General features: G+C 45.3%; 1 protein-coding gene across 2 annotated transcripts in view; it reads right to left on the bottom strand.

Annotated features, from left to right (window-relative positions):
- EHF (ETS homologous factor) overlaps nucleotides 1-3,239 on the bottom strand; it is a 98,659-nt gene extending 95,420 nt beyond the window's left edge. The window contains exon 1 of one of the 2 annotated variants that reach the window (XM_030200789.1): nucleotides 3,068-3,239. The gene's annotated coding sequence lies outside the window, so the exon portion shown is untranslated. Of the gene's footprint in view, nucleotides 1-2,916; nucleotides 3,009-3,067 lie in introns of those variants that run through there. The other variant, XM_030200790.1, reaches the window with a different exon arrangement.
- Nucleotides 3,240-14,059: the final 10,820 nt, after the last annotated feature.

Raw genomic sequence — 14,059 nt, 5'->3', positions numbered from 1 at the left:
CCCTAGATCTCTCAAAAGATGTCCAAAGGATGTATATTACCAAGAAACAGTGTTTTCAGCTTTCTCCTAAGTGTTGTCTTTCAAAACTCACAAATTGTTTCACTTGAAAACTGGATTGATGGAAGACTACATGATTTTAATACCGATCGCCAGTGCTAAGACATTTCAATCAAACTAATCTGTTTCACAGGGTATAGGGAAAAAAAAATCCTACCAAATCTCAGAGAAATAAGAAGAATTTCAGGGAACTATATGCATAAGCCCTGCTTGATTTTTCAACACGACAAATCACTCTACTATACTTTTGCTGGATTTGTTTTTGAAATATAGCACCAGATATACTAAGTTTTTAATTCCAAAAATACAAACTAAGAAAAATGAGCTAGTAAATAGACATTTTTGAAACATTCAACAGATAATAGTTCTTTGGTTTGCCAATATATTCCACGAATGAATAGATTATGCAGAACACATGGTTATATCACTCTGATCATTATTTCTCATGAAGTAATTGTGTCTTGCCCCTTAGCTGTAATCTAATCATGGAAAGCATTAAACAAAAATAACTCCCTGCAAAATAATGCAATACATTTTTAAACCTCTGATACAGATTAGCCCAGGTAGCAATAAAGGACACTGGTGACTAAAACCCAGACTGGAGAGAGCGGGACCTGAAACATAATTTCATCCAGGACTCTTTGTAAGGAGCTCAGCATCGATTAATTCTCCTATACTGTTCCACTTTGTGTTTAAAGAAATTCTGTTCCTATCAGGTCCAAAACGTAACCAACCATCAGTGTGACTTTACCATATTAATTACAGTACTAGGATTATTAGTATCTCAGCTGCGATTATAATGATGGGATGACTCTGAATACCGAATGCTAATTACTTTACTAGAATACTTGCCCAATTGTCTACTTATATTGTCTTAATCAATGAACTTGTTCAAAATTAAATAAAATCCCCTAGCTTACCAAAACTCTAGACTACTGCCTGCAATTCTGTTTTCTGCAAGATGTACTCCTGACATTGTCTTGATTTTCTGCTACCGGTACTTAGAATGCAGCCACAACTTTAGTTAAACCTATGTATGTCTCGGGTGCTCTAAAATTGCACCCTTACAATATTACTACTACTGCTACAATTGAAAAAGGTGTGATCAAAAATCTAAATAAATGCCAGCAACAAACTGATTTTCAATTTTTTTTAATGCAAACTTAGTGTCTCACAAGTCTGGTTCCCAAACCCTGAGCATTTCCAAATGCAGATAATCAATAAAAAGAAAAGAAAACTTAGAAAAGAAAATAAGATGATACCTTTCTTATCGGACTAACTTAATACACTTTTTGATTAGCTTTCGAAGACCTTTGAAAGCTAATCAAAAAATGTATTAAGTTAGTCCAATATAAAGGTATCATCTTATTTTCTTTTCTATTTTCTTTTATTTCTATTGCCCAACTTAAATGCCTGAAATCAGCGACACTGCACCACCACAGTTCGTATTGATCACCAAACAATCTCATCTGTTCTTGCTATCCTCTATACGGCCCCACCACATGTTCCTTCATGTGGTCCCTACCCTTCCTACCCCAACTTAACCATTATCTGTATTTGCTTTACTCCGGAGTCTATTAACACCTCTCCGGTATCATGTAAGCCACATTCAGCCTGCAAATAGGTGGGAAAATGTGGGGTACAAATGTAACAAATAAATAAAATTGGACTAACATGGCTACCTCATCACTCTACTCAAATGCAGGTACAAAGTACTTGTGAAAAAGAAACACAACCATGTTGCAACCTGTTTTGCACTTCTGATGGTTTTTCTCAGGAAAGACCAAATTCCAGATAATGTTAGGTGACTGCACTGGAATGTCAAGTGCATTTCAGTAAAGTATGAGGGAGCCCAGTGTCTGCAGTGTGGACTGGAGCTGACCTCATGTTCTCTCCTCACAAATTATATCTCTTCTCCACACTTTGCTTCAACACCAGCTGTGCCCCTATAAACCCTGGAGAGCCAATCTGTAGCCACTGCATCAGGCAGAGATAAACTCACCTAATGAGGTGAAGTGCCATCCCCACAAACTGCCAGGAAGTCTGAATGGCATTACGGTGCTAGAATTGGCCACCAGCTTCATACATGACAAGCCGTCGGATCACGTTAAGCCATGTCAAGTTTCCATGGGGTACTTCAGTTCCCTTTGTAAAGGTCACCCAAGAATGAGAAGGCAAGCACGACACTGTGGTCTGCTCAGAATGCAGGGCTAATTTTGCTGCCCATGCTCAACCTTACTGGAATAATATTACAGCCCACAGCAGGAATGTAACAGGAATCAGCCATGGACAAAACAAAAGTCAATGATTTTCAAATAATGTTCCAGTGTGAGACAAATGATGGGTTCTATTCAGTTATGTTGACAGAAAAGGCAGGATGAAACTGATTTTTACTTGATTCTCTGCTGTGACCTGTTTTCTGCCTTATTTTGTCTTTTCGAGCTGCCAAGTTTAATATTTCTCACCTTCTACTATACAAGTGAATGCAACAATAAGGTCATGAGCAGTTCACTGCAAAAAATGTCTTTTGTCCCTGCAGACTGACCTCTAACTATGTCTTGAAGCAAACGGTTGTCCAGAAATCCCCCCCCCCCATACTGTGCAAGAGTCTGATAACTGTGACTGCTGCATGATGCAGGTGTCTGATCAGGATCACAACAGCACCCTTGCTCTCATTGATGTACCGTGGCATATATCCAACAATCACCGAATAAGAAAGGTCTCTATCTCCAGCAAGAGAGGGAAAACTTTCAACAGCCATTTTCCTGCAGTCTATGCAAGGCAGAAAATGCAGATTTCACATATATGCAGCCAAAAAAGGACACCGAAGTAGATCTAACTAGAATAAAACCATCATACCTGTGCTCTTTTTTGAATAGCCTCCCTGCAAAGGAAGAAGTTCTTTCAAGCCCTCTAATAGCCTGGCTGATTGGCCCTTGGTTTTGATAGTTCTCCTGCTGAGAAGCAGCTGGTTTCATAGAAGCATACAAGAAGACAACATGGCACATACCTCATTTAACGGGTAGGTCTGGTTGTACAGAGAGACGGGGCACGGTACAAAGTGCAGCCCACTCCTGCAGGTGTCAGGTAAAACACAGATGCTGGGATGTCACTTTAGAAAGAAATATGGATCAAGCATTAATTCTCAAGAAATCGGCAGGATCTCCAACAGAGAGCTCCAGGCAGCCAATAGGGGATTTCCCTAGGCCACTTCCTTTTGTATTCATTGGTTCCAGAGAAATAAAGTGAGATCAAAACCTATTGACTCATTTGCATGAAGCTAACTCACACCTTGAGTTCAAACAAAACAGGTTTGACGAGGTCACAGTCAGCACTTGAGCTCAGATTCTGAGCTGGTGAGATACTGTTCAGAACTCCTGTATATGAGAGGTATACAGGCTGGTTCCTGTTAACTCATCTTTCTTGGTTTATATTCAAATTATTGTTTTAAGTAATCAACTATTTACATTAAATTGAGGAAACTGGGTGAAAATGTTTGCAAACAAAGAGCAGACTGTCGTCTTCCTCCTAGGCATAACAGTTTGTTGATATAGATCCACTATCTAGGCTTGAGAGTCTGTAGTATTTTATTTATTTGGATTTTGCTCACACCTTTTTCAGTAGTAGCTCAAGGTGAGTTACATTAAATATTTCCCTGTTGGGCTTATAAGCCAAGCTTGTCCCTGAGACAATGGAAGGTTAAGTGACTTGCCCAAGATCACAAGAAGCACCAGTGAGATTTGAACCAGGCACCTCTGGATGTCAAGACCAGTGCTTTAACCGCTAGGCTACTCCTCCATTTTGATCATTTTGCTGCAATGTCTCCAAATGAGTGAATCAATGAATGTCCAAGCAGATGTGTTTGCACATGGTTGAGCCATCTCAGAAGGAAGGGAGGAAGCAGGACTGAAGACTCCTGGTCTTCCTATGTAGGCTGGAAGAGATGAAAGGAATCAGAGAGGAAGAGAGAGCAAATCCATGGATTTTTTATCTCGCCATCTGAGAAGGAATGGAGAGATCAGATCTTCAGACTTCCGGTCTCTGCTACCTAAGTAGAAAGGAGGAAGCAGAGGAAGGAAAAAAATGGATCAGTATTTTCATGGCCCCCCTCCCCCTCTAAAGAGCGAGAGAGAGGTGGAACTGTTGACTCCTGGTTCTTCTGTCTTAGGAGAAGAGGAAGGAGCAAATCTCTCCCTATCTGAAGAGGAAAGGAGGGATAGAATCTGCTTTCCTTTGGCCAGGGTTTCTGCAAGGCTATTAGGTGTCCTAGGCAAACCTTCAGCCTTGCACTTCACCCACAACAGCCATGATCACCCCAACTTTACCCCTTCCAGAATAATCTCAGCAAATTGGCTATTTAAAAACTGTTCACACTCCCTGCTAGTTGAAGTACCCCCTGTTGTTTCTTGGAGTTAGTGTGATTGTCAGGACCTGTTTTGGACCCCCCCCCCCCCCCCCCCCCCAGAAGATGCTGACCTAGGTGACTGCCTAGTCACTCCTAATGGTTGGGCTAGCCCTGCTTCTGGGTCTCCTGCCCTCACTCCCAATCTGAGGATGGATGGATAGAGGGAGTGGATCTGTGGACTTGTGATACCTTATCAAGAAGGAATTTGCTAATTCTTAAGTGCTAAAGGATTGGGAAAGTGCCTTTTGGTATTTCTGGATTTTATTCCTGTCTAGAAGTTGACAGAAATAGATACATCTTGTTTCTGGGTTTGGGGAAGGGATACAAAGGGGGCATGACAGCATGAGTTTTCTTATGCTGGGTGGGGAGTATGATAGGAAATGCCCATGCTAACTAGCCCTTTCACTTTGGGCGCTGTTAACCCAAAGAACTTCAATACGCAGTACATACTAGCTACAGCACAGGGATGAGGGACTGGTATTTACATTCAAGCTCTCTGAGGATTTATTCACTACATAGGATAATAGTAAGTTCCTTGTCAGGCAAAGAAACGTACCCCCTTGTGTCCAGCACCTCCCCTACCCCTCTCGTCGGCTGCCCTGCTTCTTCCTATCTGAACATTTAGTCACTGCATAGGATAATAGTAAGCTCCCTGTCACGCAAAGGATATACTAGTGCAGTATAATTCACTTCATTTATAGCAAAATGGCAATTCCACACTCAGGGAGGACCAATGTGTCCTTCCTGTGTCCTGCAAATGGCAAAAGACTGACAGAAAAAGATTCAGCAACTCCAGCATAGGGGGAACCGAGAGGCCAGTGCCAGACAGACTTCTATGGTCTCTGGCCTGAAAATGACAACAGACAGGTGAAGCTTCAACAATTCCAGTGTTCTAGATCACTTCATTGTCACATGCTGCGAGCGAGGGTGCTATAGAGCTCAGCGGGGAGGGGAAGACATTGTAAGTTGATTACTGTTAATAATACTTGGGGATGAAATGGCAATATAACCAAGACTGCATCTTGTTTGGCTGCCTATATGGTTGGCATGGTGGGAGACTTGACAACCAGCGTTTAAGCACGGGTGACTGGGGCCTGCATAGAGTGCCAGGCGTGGCTGTAACCACCTTATTGAGGAGTCTGGATGGACCATGCGCGTCTTTATCTGTCATCATTTACTGTGTTACTATGACATTTTTCAAAGTTATTCGCAAGGGCAAATAGCAATTTGTCATGTAAATTGACTTCTGAAAAGTTCCCTTCTCAGGGTTTCAAAGCCAATGTACTCTTGGGGTTTTGTGGGCTTGTTTAGTTTGGGGGCGGGGGTAAGACAGCGTGAGTATTGGCATTTTTCAAAAGTACGTATACTAGTTTACCATGTCTCAGCTACCAGGGGCTAACTACAGATAGGCTTTTAGCATGTGGAACTTTGCAGTTACCAATTTTTAAAGGAAAAACTGTGTATAGTTTCCCTGCTTCTGTACATTGGCAAAGTGCTACAATTCTCTAACAGCCAGTCCAGACTCTTTAAATGGAAATTTCCTACCAGAATGGCCCCTGTTTCTCTCAGATTGATTTTCTGCCTTTTTTTCTTTCAGTTTCCTAATTATTTCCAGGCTAAAATACCTTGAAATTACGATCTCCCTAAGCTTTGTCCAGAACTGCTACCATTGTCTCTGGGCTTCCTATGCCTTCTTTAGCACTCCCTCTAGTGGCCAGATGCTTACATTTCAGGAAAGATAAGTTGCACTCGTTGATAGTGACACTGCTAATTTTAAATTGTTCATTAATTATGTCTGTTTAAAAGTCATTTAGATTCATCTGATGAGAGAACCAATGGGCATCTTTGATAAATACATCATGGGAGAAAAGCCACCAGAAACTTGAGTATGTAAATGTTAGTGAATTCTTTCAGGTGCATATAGCACTCCAAAAGGGGGTTGCCCCTTTGGGAGGCCCTTGGGACTGGGCTGTTGAAGATTTTGGGTGGGTTTGTGGACTGTAGAGGGATTGGGATATCTATTAATGATTGTTGAATGGTTGGAGGAAAGGCTTTATCCTGCCTTATGAGAGTGGGGCATGGTGGAGTTCTACCCCTAGACTATTAATGTAGTAATAAATTTATTAGGTATTTATATTTTTTTACTGATGTATTTTATTATGATGTTCTTGCCATTTATTGTACCATTTATATTTTATAAATTGTCTGCCTCTCAAAGTGTGTTATAGAAATGTTAAAGAGTATATGGTAAAGTGCCATTCAATGAATTGTCACTAACTCTCTATACAGCTTATAATCGAAAGTGATCGCCGGCCATCTTCTGACACAAATCGGGAGATGCCCGGCGATTTCTTAAAAGCGGCGAAATCAGTATAATCGAAAGCGGCATTTTTGACAGCATCGCCGCTTTCCCGTTGCTTCACCGGCGAAAGTTCAAGGGGGCGTGTCGGTAGATTAGCGAAGGCGGGATATGGGCGGGCATGGGTGTGGCTACCAGATGGCCGGCTTTCGCCGCTAATGGAAAAAAAAGCAGCGTTAAGCAGTATTTCGCCGGATTTACTTGGTCCTTTTATTTTCACGACCAAGCCTCAAAAAGGTGCCTCAACTGACCAGATGACCACTGGAGGGAATGGGGGATGACCTCCCCATACTCCCCCAGTGGTCACCAACCCCCTTCCATACTAAAAAAATAAAACTAAAAACCTTTTTTGCCAGCCTCAAATGCCGTACCCACCTCCATGACAGCAGAATGTGTTATATCCTCCGACAGCCTTTTCCTGGTTGCGATGTGGCTCTCGGGTGAGTGTGACACCTTTTCAGTTAGGTGCCCTGCAGAGTCACATTAGCAATGCATTGTGGTGGGTGTAGGGTAGTGGGCTCTACTCCCATGGTGCTTTTCCCCCCTGCTAACTGGGTCAGAGTGTGCCCTGTTTTGTTTCCTGTTGTAGTCAATGCGGTAGTGGCCATTTTTGTAAGCCAGTTTTAGTTCCCTTTCCTGTGTTACCCACGTTAGAGAACGTAGTTCTTACCTTGAATGGTGCTGAAAGAGGGCATTGTACACCATTGTGCCAGCTCTGACCTACTGCTAATCTTAGTACCAGGGGACTCTTTGCCAGTGGGGCACAACCTCTGATCTGCAGTTAACTGTGAGTAAACGTGGTTATTTCAAGAAAGGACTTTTTCAGAGAGATTAGTATTCAGGTGTGAACTGGCGTGCCAAAGTTATACAGCAGCAATAAGTCCTAGAGGATGTATGCAGGTCCCCGGAATAATTTTAGTGGGTGCAGTACATTTGTGGGTAGTGGGTTTGGGGGGACTCAGCTCCCAAAGTAAGGGAGCTATGCACGTAGGAGCTTTTCTGAAGTCTACCGCAGTGACCCCTAGGGTGGCTGGTTGGTGTCCTGGCATGTCAGAGGGGCCAGTGCACTAAAAATGCTGGCTCCTCCCATGGCCAAATGCCTTGAATTTGGCCCGGGTTTGAGATGGCCGACATAACTTTCCATTATCGCTGAAAAACAAACCCAGCCATCTCAAACCCGGCGAACTCCACGGCATTTGGCCGGGCTAAACCATATTATTGACAAAAAAGATGGACGGCCATCTTTTTCAATAATACGTTTCGGCCAGCTGTAGCGCCACCGCCAACATAGATCGCCGGCGATCTATTTGGCCGGCGACGTTCGATTATGCCCCTCCACATGACCTTAGGTGCCTCATTTAAAAACTGATAAGAGATAGTTTGAGAGGGTAATCAGGGCTAGACCAAGGATATCTGATGCCCTAAATGAACCTTCAGCCATGCACCCCAATCCCCCAGGGGTGGCTCAAGACCCTTGTCCCCTGTGTCCAAAATCTTACCTTCTCTCCCTTAACCTCTGTATCCTGCATCTCCCTTTCTCTACCTTAACCCCTTATCCAGCATCACTCCTTCTCTTCCCTACCCTCTTCTGTCCAGCATCTCGCATTCCCTTCCCTACCCCTCTTGTATCTAGCATCTCCCCTTGTGTCCAGCATCTCCCCTTCCCTATCCCTTCCAGGTGCCGTCATTACTCCAGCTCTTCCCTTCCCCCTATCTCCATCTGTCCTGAATTTCCCTTCCCTGCTACTCTGTATTTTCAAATGGATTTTCCATTCAAAAATGAGCTGGCAAATTCATAATTTTCTGGAGTGGAGGGATGGCCTAATGGATAGTGCAGTGGGCTTTGATCCTGGCAAGCTTGGTTTGATTCCCACTGCAGCTCCTTGAGACATCTAGTAGCACTATAGAAATGATTAGTAGTAGTAATAGTAACCTCCTCCTGGGCAGTTTGAAAACTGTCCCCATGTGTCACACTTGGGGAAGATGAGCCCTTGGGCTGTGACAAGATTGGCTCTACCTGTGCAGCATAAACATGGCACAGGCTCTCGACAGCTGCTGACAAGACTGCCTGGCAGAGTCTGGAAGCTACAGTAGGCAAGACCTCATTGGTTGGAGTATAGGACGTTGGCTGGAACAAGACCAGAGCAATCTAGGGGCTGGCCTGATAGTCAAGGCCAGGGAGTAGCTGGAACAGCAAGATTGGAGACAGGAGCAAGCAGATATTGGCCAGGCAACAAACACTGGAGCAGCAGAACTCTGGAAGCCTGTTGCTGAAGCACTGGAGAAGTGTAGAGCACTTCCTTATATATCCCTAACCAGGAAGTGAGGTTATCTGCCAGCGCTCCATCTAGGGCTATAAAAGGGAAGTGACAACAACCATGAAGTAAACACTCACAAGACTCTAAGGCATGGTATGCTGCAGGACTCTAGTGACTTCCTGAAACAGGTGAGGGGTGTGATACCATGTTGTTTTGGAATGATTTTGAGTAGCTGACTCACTATGGATGGAACTCTACTTCTTATTTCTAGAATGTTCTCTTTAGAATCTATATTCAGTTATTCTTATATTCTATTATATCTCTGTTAGGGGTCAGACTGGAACCAGGTACATATGGTCCAACGGCACATGTGGCATTTCTGGGAGGGTTATAAATAGAGGTGTCAGAGATGGGATGAAGAGTAGCAAAACCTTTTTTTTGTTGTTGCCACCAGCTGGGCAAAAAGGGAGTGGATTTAATTCCTGCTATGTCAGTTGGACATTGAATTCTCTCACCATGGCATTTATCACTTTACCAGCCTTCCTTCTCTCCATTTTTCCCAGTGCCATGGACTAACTGTGTTGTAAGCTGTAAGTTGCTGCTGTGCTCAGTGAATGAAAAACATGCAGTTGACTGGTGATCTGCAATATGAGGAAATGCACAGTTGCGTAGGAGCAGGGAGGAGGGGATGGACAAGGAGTCTAGGAACGTTTCCCAGGTAAACTTCCAGGTGTTTCCCCTGCTGCCATGTTGTGTGGTGATATTTCCTGAAGCCTGCCTCAGCAGAGCCTGGACCCTGTGAAGAGAAGCACTGCTTGCTTGGACAGATTTCTAGTTGCTATTCATAACTAAGAACAGAGACGGATGATTCATCAGAGGCCCTAGAACCTCCAGCCATTTCTCCACTGATACTGCCACAGACATAATAGACATTAGTCTCCTTTTAATTTAGGTCTATATAGATGAGCTTATTAAAATAGTTCAGATTTGTGTGTAGGACCACTATTCAGTATTTCCTCTAGATATTAAATGGCCAGCACCATGCAAAGGAATAGAACCAACAATGAAAAGCTAAGGCAGGTTAATGTACTTATGGAACACCCCAGTCAAGTAATGTAGCAATGTCTGTTTCAGGAAAACAAGGCTGCAGGTAAAAGAAAGAGACTGAGATTCATCCATATCCAAACCACACCCATGGATGGGTTCTGAGTCCATTCAGGACTTTGTGAGGAATATGAGGGTGAGAGGGAGAATGAAAGCACATGGAGGAACGAGGAGGCTCGAGAGGGAGGAAGACTGGGTAGAGAAAGGAAGGAGTCTTTTCCCCTGGGGGATTGGAGAAAAGGAAAAAACTACAATTCCCAGCAGCCCCTGAGTAGGTCCCATGTTAGAAACAGGAACTTCAATCCCCAACAGCCCCCAGGGGAGGTCAGGAGAAGGGCAAGAGAAGGGAGTTGGAAAAACCTGTCCCAGAGAGCCAGGATGAGGGAAGGAGTTCTGAACCTGCCCAATCAAGCAAATGGAGAGCAGCTGAGCAATGGGTGTGGGGCGGAACCTATGGACTAGCAAGGGGAAGAAAAGGGGGAGGAACTAGAGCAAGAGAAGCCCATGGAGATTGCTGCTCTGACTAAACTGGAAGGAAAGGAGATGAAACAGGAGAGGGCTGCTCGGTAGGAGAGCCTGGTAGAAGAAAGGAAAAGGTGGCTATCACACGAGGGGAGCTGAGAGAACAGGTTTACCATGGAAGGGTTATGCGGGTGGTGGTCAGAGTATAATGTTGGCCTGGTTGGGGGGGACCCTTGCCACTCTCCCTAGGTTGATTTCTTTTGAAAGGGAGAGAGGAGGAGTGGTGGTTTTGGGCATAACTGCTATACATGAACTGCTGGGAGTTTGGAACCTTTTGGGTTTATTTTGTTTTGTTTTGAATACTATGCTGTTGAACTGCTATGCTTCTTGAGAAATGCTGTGGTGGGAACTACCTTTGGAGGAGCAGTTGACACAAAGGGATTACAATAAATTATAATGATCTGACCTTATGGATTGCCGTGTGCTCTATAGCAGTGGATTACAGCACACAGGTCAGCTAAAGGGCCGAGGGACTCAAGAGTCTCCCGGTGCAGGAGACTTTTCCAAGAGTCTCCCAGTAGTGGAGACCTTACAAGTGGTGGCAGTGGTGGGATCGTTCAACAGACTTCCACGTCAGAGGAGGAGCCTCAACAAGGAGGGCCAACACAGAGAAAGGCGTAGACCCAGCTCTGTCTCTGGTAAGCAGAAGCTGGAGCAGGGGTGGGGGAGAGGCAGTGAGTAGTGGCCAAGGAGGGGCCACCTGCTGTAGAGCTGCACTTGGAGTTCTTTGTGTTTGCATTGCGTACAGAGGAGGAGAGAGGAGGAGAGAGATAGAGCTGAAGGATATATTTACGTGGATGACCTTACAGTTCCAAAAGCAGCAAGAACTGTCAGAGAAAATGATTGGGGAGTCCTTGGCGGCGACCCGGGCCCAGCAGCAGCCAGTTTTGGACCTATTCCAGGAGTTCCTGAGGAGAGGGCCCACTGTCCCAGGGGCCTTGAGCAGTGCCGAGGAACAGAGAAGGAGCCTGGAGAGAGACAGTGTGGTAAGACCCTTGCATATGAACTGGCTTACCTGGGGCAAGTTATCCGAAAAGGACAGTTTGGACGATTTTTTTATGTGCCTTTGAGCGGGTGGCTGGGGCCGCAGGGTGGCCTCCAGAACAGTGGGCCATTAGATTGGCCCCATCCCTGTCTGGAGAAGCTTTAGCGGCCTTCAGGGACCTGTTGCCGGTAGATGCGGTGGATTAAAGGAAATTGAAAGAGGCCATCCAGGATAGGTATGGGCTGAGTTCCCAGACCTATAGGAGGTGCTTCAGGACAATGCAATGGGACCAGGAAGAGTCACCCAGGGCCTTGGCCAATAAGCTGATGGACCTTGCTAAGAAATGGCTAGAACCCGAGCGGCGAACTACCGTTGATATCCTGCAGGAGATAATAATGGAGCAATTCCTGCAGGCCTTACCTGAGAGTACAAGGTTGTTGGTGGTGAGAAGGGGGTGTAGGACCTTAGAGGAGGCCATGGGGGGCTTGGAGTGCTATATGGAATCTCAACATTGGGGAAGGGAGGAAAAGGACAGAGGGAAAGCAAGGGGAGATACCAGCCCTAGAGCACTAGCTATACCCTGGTCCACCATGCCCAGTGCTAAGGCTCACCGGTCTGAGTTGGAGACAGCCATGCCCATTTCCAAGGCACGGTCACCCAGGGGAGAGGGACCTAAAGAATGGCTCTGCTTTCAGTGTGGACAGAAGGGACATTTTAGAAGTAATTCTCCGGGAAAGGTGGGATGGACCTCCCAGGCTTTTCCAGGGGTTAACCCTCGGTATATGCAAGAAGTAGTGGTGCAGGGAATCCCGGTAATGGCCCTACTAGACTCGGGAGCAGACCAGTCTATGGTTTTGGGGGCTTTGTGGGGAAAAATTAGGGCGGGTAGAAAATATCCTAAGGAGACCTTTGAAGGAGAGGTGAACATATAGTGTATTCATATGCTTTATGAACTCATCCGATGTATGTCTTTTTGAAGGTGGCATCTCCAGAATTGCATGCAGTAGTCTAAATGGGATCTCACCAGAGACTTGTACAGAGGCATCATCACCTCCTTTTTCCTGCTGACTATTGCCCTCTCGACTATTGCCCTCTCTATGCATCCAAGCATCCTTCTGGCTCTTGCTGCTGCCCTTTCTATCTGTTTGGCTCCTTAAGATCATCAGATATGATCACCCCCAAGTCCCTCTCATCTTTCACACACAGAAGTACTTCACATCCTAAACTGTATTGCTCCTTCAGGTATTTGCAACCGAAATGCATAACTCTGCATTTTTTTAGCACTAAATTTTAGCTACTAAATTTCAGATTATTCTTCAAGCTTTTCTAGATTCTTCCTTATGCTATCCACACCAACAAGAATGTCTAACCTATTATAAATTTTGGTATCATTGCCATTCTGCAATATCGCTCACAAAAATGTTTTTTTTTTAAAGTTGCACCAAGGACCGACTTCTGTGCCTCACCAGTGGTAACATCCTTTTCCTCAGAGTGAACTCCATTTGCCACTACCCTCCATTTGCCTTCCACTCAACCAGTTTCTAATCCAGTCAGTCACTTGAGGACTCATACCAAGGGCATTCAGTTTATTTATGAGTCTCCTATGTATCAGAGGCTTTACTAAAATCTAAATGCACCACATCTAGTGTTCTCCTTTGATCCAAATCTCTGGTCACCCAGTCATAGAAATTAATCAGACTCATTCTGGGGCCTTATTTATATACATCATTAGATGAAAAGCGGGACCATGTGTGAAAAACACAGATGCTTAATGGCAGGGCCAGCCCTGGGTCATGCAGGGATTTAGTGTTCCTCGTGCCATTAATCCTTGATTTCAAGCAGGGTCAGTGTCCCTCATTCCCCAGAGCCTAGGAAAATGTGTGTTCCCGGCAGGGGTGTAGCTATGGGGGGCCATGGGGGCCTGGGCCCCTGCAAATTTCATCCAGGCCCCTGGTTTGACTGGCGGGGATCTTCAACCCCTGCCAGCCGAAGCCTTCTTCAGCGCGGTCTCCGGCGCATCCGCGTTTGCTGCCTGCCCCTTGCTCTTCTTTCTTCTTGCTCCTCAGTGTCAGCGTGCACAGGAGGAACAAGAAGAAAGAAGAGCAAGGGGCAGGCAGCGCACAAGGATTCGCCGGAGACTGCGCTGAAAAAAGCTTCGGCTGGTGGGGATTGGGGACCCCCGCCAGCAAAGGTATTTGTTTGTGAGGGGGCGAGGCGAGGTGGGGGGGGGCGGCGGGGCAGCACTCAACATGTGCCCCCAACCTCGGGCTCTGGCTCCCTCCCACTGTGAGGTCTGGCTATGGCCCTGGTACCAAGAGGAAACTGATATTCAAGTGCACAGTGGTCAGTCAGCTGTACGCAAGTAGAGC

This window comes from Microcaecilia unicolor, chromosome 4 (assembly GCF_901765095.1).
Source record: "Microcaecilia unicolor chromosome 4, aMicUni1.1, whole genome shotgun sequence".
In the NCBI taxonomy this organism is placed as follows: domain Eukaryota; kingdom Metazoa; phylum Chordata; class Amphibia; order Gymnophiona; family Siphonopidae; genus Microcaecilia; species Microcaecilia unicolor.
Note: the sequence above shows the minus strand (reverse complement) of the source record. Positions and strands in the feature narration are given on the sequence as shown.